The sequence below is a fragment of the Dipodomys ordii genome, unplaced genomic scaffold (assembly GCF_000151885.1).
Source record: "Dipodomys ordii isolate 6190 unplaced genomic scaffold, Dord_2.0 Scaffold27, whole genome shotgun sequence".
Classification (NCBI taxonomy): domain Eukaryota; kingdom Metazoa; phylum Chordata; class Mammalia; order Rodentia; family Heteromyidae; genus Dipodomys; species Dipodomys ordii.
The window spans coordinates 17,286,523-17,292,880 of record NW_012267243.1 but is presented as its reverse complement, the minus strand read 5'-3'; positions in this window follow the sequence as shown (position 1 = coordinate 17,292,880).

Here is a 6,358-nt window from a genome sequence, read left to right as displayed (position 1 = left end):
GTGGGGGGATGGGATGTGGGGGGAGCGCGTGGGGGGATGCCGGGAGGTGAGGGGGGGAATCTGTGGGGGGAATCCGTGGGGGGATGCGTGGGGGGTGCGGGAGCGAGGCTCCAGGAACGGTGCCTCCCCCCTCTGCTTCAGGCAGCTGTTGAACGAAGACAGAAGGCCTTGAGGGGAGATTATCCGGCGCCAGATAGCGACATGACTCGGGGTAGAGGTGGCAGTCTGTTTGGTTTCTCAGTGACAGGCCACTAACCAGTCCTGCGGGTATTTAACTCATCCAGCTGCCATGTGCGACCCCTTTGTGGGCCCCATGTTGAATCTCAGACATAAGTTACCTTTGGTTCACTCTGGATGAGTTTCAGGAATTAGCAGAAATGGTAATTATGGTATTTTAAGAGATATTGCATTGGCCCTGAATGGGAGCCAAAGCATGAGCAAGATATAATAAGAGATAATAAGATCCATCTGTATACAATCACCATTTCCAGTTTCCAGGGAGCTAAGTCTCTTGTCTTGTTTCTGTTGGCCCTCCCTTCTGGTGGCTGGTTTGTTCAAATGATGTATGATATTTTAGTAGGAGTTTATCTTCAAAGAAGGTCTTTGTTCTCTGAGAGCACTTCATATTCTGGGTTGAAAGTCTCTCTAGATTGGTTTTGCTGGAATTTAGAAATCTCAGTTGTGTTAAGCCAGATTTAAGATCATTCATTCAGCTTGTAATATATATTCAGCTTGTAATATGTACCTTATATATGAGATAGGCCCTCAGGTATCAACTCTGTGTGTGTGTGTGTGTGAACAGGTGCCTTTTTCCCCCCAGAGTATGAGACAGAGTTTTAAAATATTATCTATTGTTTCAGGCCTTCAAGTATATGCAGAAATCACCGTTTCAAGGACTTTAATTAAAAATTTCTTTTAAATCCTATATTTTTTCAGCTAAAAAGAAACATTATGCATTATTCATTATTTTTATATGTTTATGGTGCCTTTGCCATAAACTCCATACCATATGTGACAAATATTGACTCTCCTCCACCAAAACAGCTAAAGTAATCTACAATCAAATAATCTTAGAAAAATAAAAACCTCATTGTGTCTGTGCCCTTGCTAAGGGTATAGAATAGCTTCCCACCCAGCTCTGAGGAGGCTGAGGCAGGAGGATTCGGAGCCCAAAATCAATCTTGAACTGAGTCGCTGGCTAAGCCCCTGACTGAATCATTCCCGACACCCCAAAATGCTTCTGTCACACGTTGAATAAAATCCTAGTTTTCTCACGATTCTACACGATCTGACCTATGCCTACTAGTCTTTATTTTTTGAAATAAATAAATGGTAAAATCTATTAGGAATTGCAAGTTTATTCGGAAATGAATATACTTTCAATAGGGTGAAAATCAGGTGAGAATAGCACTGATTTGAGTGGATTGTTATTAAAGAGTAAGGGGTTGTGCTGAAACTCCTGTGTCACAGCTGGTGCTTGAGCCACTTTTCCAGGCCAGCGTTTTGTTTGTTAATGGCGATGAGGCCCCAGGCTTTCCCACCTCATGACTTTGATCTTCCAGATTCAGATCTTCCTCCGATCTCAGCCTCCTGAGTAGCTTACAGACCGAGCTATTGGCACGCTGATGCCCACTTCTCTTATATTAGGCTGTCTTTCTCTTTACTCCACACATCCAGCTCCAGCCGAATTGGCTTTCTCTTGAGTTGTAGAAATTGTCACATCTCCAACACACTGTGTACTGAGTGCCCCTGTTACATTGATTCACCCTTTGTCCCCCCACATCTGTGATTGCCCCTCCCTTCCCCAAATCAGATAGACTTAGACACAAGACAAAGGTACAGAAATCAAAAACGTGAGGGAGAGGGCTAAGGAGGGGGAAGGGGAAAAAATGAGGGCGGGCTTAACACTGTTGGAAAAGAAATGTACTCATTACCTTACATATGTATCTGTAACCCTTCTGTACATCATATGTACAATAAAGTTTTTAAAAAAGAAATGTGCCACATCTTTTTTCCCCCCTCTCTCTTACTAATACAGGGCTTTCCAAATGTTGTTCCTCAGGCTATTAACTTTTCCTTTTCCTGCATAGTTCTTACGCCTGCAGATTTTGGCCTCAATGTACATAGAGACATTTTATGACCATCTTATCTAATTAGCATCCACTGTTCTCTGTGTTTTTCAATTAATTTTATAGTACTAACTATAATATATAAATTATTTGTAGTTACTTATTTTTTATTCCCTTTGTCAAATAGTTATTTCACAAGATTACGATTCCAACTTTTATTCAATCAATGTAAAACAAGAGGATCTGACAGCTAATTACTTGACTATTAAGAGAACAAGATTTTATGTGTTAAATATGGGCTTGAAATATTTCCACATTTGATGTAGTTTAAGATTCCTTTTTAATATAAATTTCTATGATGATGAAAAACATTGCACATTTATATCATTATACTTGAAGGTGTGAACTCATGAATAAAAACATTAAAATACACTCAAACAGTCAGAGTGTTATTTTCTTTTTGCATGGCCGTAAAGTCTCATTTCAGCAATATTAATAGCCACCAGCGTGTTTTGTCCACAAATAGTCAATAACATTATGATAAATAATATTATAAATAATATTGTTAATTTTTTATTTTTCAATTATTCTGCATCTGTGAAATGCAAAGTTCAAATGTTAGTGTCTCCCCAAAGTACATGCTAATAATTGAATTCACAATGCGATAGTATTTAAATGTAGGGTTTCAGGAATGATTACATCACAAGGCCCCATCTGCTACGTGAGGATATAGCAACAAGGCATCATCTACAATGCGAAGAGCAAGCGAGCCCTGCCCGATCTCCGCATCTTACATTTTATGGCCAGCATTATAAAAACAATCCATGTTTTAAGCTATTCGTCTAAGACTCGATAACTTTGCGAAATAGTCCCACCATTGCTCCTATTTTGCAGATAAGGAACCAAGAAATTAAGTTACTAGCTCTGGCGTCTACAGATTTCATTTAAACTGAAGCAAGATGGTCTCTGGATCTATGCTCCTAACTGTCCTCCATGCGGGGTTTACCTCTCGTAACAATCTACTTTAATAACATTTCTTAGTTTGCGATGATCTGTGGCAAATATTTTGGTGAGTTCTCAGAAGCTCTTTTGAGCAGAATGTGAATGACTGACACTCTGTAAACCCCATGGCAATTGTATCTTTAAAAGTATGAGTAGTGAGGGCGGGGTAGAGTGCTTGCCTTGCCTGGGTTCGATTCCTCAGCACCACACAAGTAGAAAAAAGCCGGAAGTGGCGCTGTGGCTCAAGTGGTAGGGTGCTAGCCTTGAGCTGAAGAGCCGAGGGACAGCACCCAGATCCAGAGTTCAGCCCCCATGACCAACCCCCCCCCCAAAAGAGTATGCGTAGTGGGTGTGGTTGCACACTCGTCTAATCTCAGCACAGGGGAGGCTGATGCACAAGGATCCCAAGTTGGAGGCTAGCTTGGTCTATTCAGTGAGACTCTTGTTCTCCAAAAAAAGAGAAAGAATTTACTTACTTACCCAAATTAATATTTAGTAAGTTCACATTGGTGTGTGATGTTTTATAACCTAGGAAAAATGAGATATTTTTGAAGTATAGTAGAAGCTGTTTTTAATCACTGACTCTGCCAGTCACTCTACCTTGGAATATTTTGGCTTGTTTTCCCTAAATTGTTCCTAACTTTTTCCAACTTCTCTTAATTCATTCTTAACATGGTTACAGTTCCCTTTCATTAGTCTTTGTATTTGTAGCCTCAGAGACTGAGCAAGATGGTGGCTATTGGTAAGAGTCCTTCAAAGACGAAATGCTACAAGTTAACAGCTTGCTTTTCCTTTAGGGAAGCGGGCAGGACTCTTTCTCTCAGATTTCAGATTTGAATTTGTCTGTCCCTAAGTGCATAACTATGAGGCAGCTGTGAGAGGTATGTACAGAAATACACTTGCTCCCTACTGCATTACAAATAACTGGACCGATGCCTACGGTAATGGCTTAGTATTGCTAGCTGCCTGGCTGGTTAGCTAGATGGACAACCAAAAATGCCGGTTGGAACTAGAAGAGTTAGCCAGATGGAAGAACCAGAGTCTGACTACCGTGAAAAAACGTGGCAGACAGAATATTCAGGAGGAAATAATTACCTAACACCAGGCAGTTTGGTCTTGATACACGATGTCTTTGCTTTGGGATATGTTTTCCACATACATTATTTCTGACTTCAGAGTTCATCATAATTAAAATCAAGGAAATCATATTGACTGTAAGAAGACCCTGGAAAATTGTCCGTGTGTTATCTGCACTGGAATGTAAAGACATTTAAATGTATATCTTTCCAATGGAGAAGCAATTCCTTTTCCTTGCACCAGTATTTCAAACATTTTTTAAAAATGAAAACACATACAAAGTATTAACTAGGACTGCTGAGAAAAATAACCCTCCAGTGTAACCGTTTCCATCAGCTCTCAATTTAATTACCACATTAGCCTACCAGTTCTCCCCAGAAATAATTGCAGTCATTTCATTGGATATTTACAAACACCAGCCCTGCCAGGGCGATCTATCAATTCCTCTCTGGCTTGGAAATGACTGGCAGCACAGAGCTGCTATTTTGGGTTCAGCATCTTCTCACCAACTCAGTAAGATGAGGGGAAGAACCTGGAAGAAGGCAAACTTGTGTTTTGTGCCCAGTCTTAGTTTTATAATTTTGTTGCTACTGTGAAAAACAAGAGCATGCAATCTTGATTTGGTCCGCCACAAAAGTGGATAGTGGTTGTGTGTGTGTGTGTGTGTGTGTGTGTGGTGTGTGGTTTTTTGAAGATCTTGTTGAAATATCAATAGGTTAAAAGACCCTACAAAGCTTTGGGTGTCTACATTCAAAGCCTAAAAATTGGTTTATCAGTCATGATAAAAAATGAATTACTAAGGTCAGTTTGATACTGATTTTGTATACTGCAATACAGTGTCTTTATTTTGGATTAAATGATAAGGTTTGATCTGGAAGTTAAACTGTCACATGGAAAGAAGACAAAATGAAGGTTAAGCTGGAAGTTATTTCATTTCAGGGAGCATACAGGAAATTCCAGAAGACAAGTTGAATGTCCTAAATGAAGTTCTTAAAGGACTGAAGTAGAATGCCAAGTTATGGTCCTGTAGATTCAGGTTTCAAAAATATCAATTTCCACTACATAGAAAAGAACTGATGCAGAAACTTCTGATGGTCTTAGCGAAGAATTCTAGCTGTGGTAATACAATGTGATGATTCAGAGTGGTTACTGGTAGTTTCAAATGATAACAGATGTAGAGAATAAAAATGTGATTATTTGGACAAGATACTCATCTAAAAGGCAGTAACATAGTAGAGATGATAAACCTCTTCAGATGAGTTTTCATGTTTAACTACAGAGGAGTTGTCAAAAGTGACTCTGGAGTAATGCAAAGTAAACTTTAACTTGCAATGTCATCCATGTTTAATATTTCAGTCACATCTCAGAAATTTGGCTAGAGCTCAATTTTACCATCTACCATTCAGCATACAGTATGAGTGTGGGCCCTTCTTGAAGAGAAAACACTTGGAAGCTTTCAAGTGCAGGGGCTGCAAACTTGAGCTTTAGTAGCTTCAGATCCTTCTGCTCCTGGTTAACCCATCCCATTTCCTTGATGCAGAATGAAAAGCACTATAAATAAAGAGTGACTGGACTATCAGAAGAGTGGGTTGGGATTTCAGACCCACGTTCTTGCCCGGGCTGAGGCATCGAATTGTTCATTTATCGAGTGCGGTATTGTAGAGGGCATTGCAGATGTGGGTTTTAACATGCTTGAGGAATAAGGCATTCTAGTCTAATCTGAGCTGGGGAGACGGAGAGGCATAATATACTTTTGCATAGTAATGACTCTGCCAAATCTTACTGTTCAACAGAAACGCAACACACACACATAAGGGTTGACTTCAGTTATTTCCATTATTCACTCTTCTTTTTCTTTTTAATGTATATTGAGACGTGAAAGATATTTGGGTAAATGCTCTTAGGTAACAATCTCTCCCTCAGCCTCCCTGACTGTTGTAATTGTTCTTAAGAGTTCCTCCTTGGCCAAGTAGAAGCTCACTGGTGCAGACACATCGCATGCAGCCAGCACCCAGCACATTCTCTAGACCCTCTGGCACCCTTTGGGCTCAGTTAGTCGCTCTTCTCAAATGGTAATTACGCCCGGTGAGCAGCCAGGGGCAGTCAGTAGTGTGGATCCATCTTGAACTTCCTGGAAGAACAGGCGAACCGGCCCTTTACAGCTCAGGTTGGTTCTTCATGACTCCTGGGAAGATTTTCTTTTAGGAAGC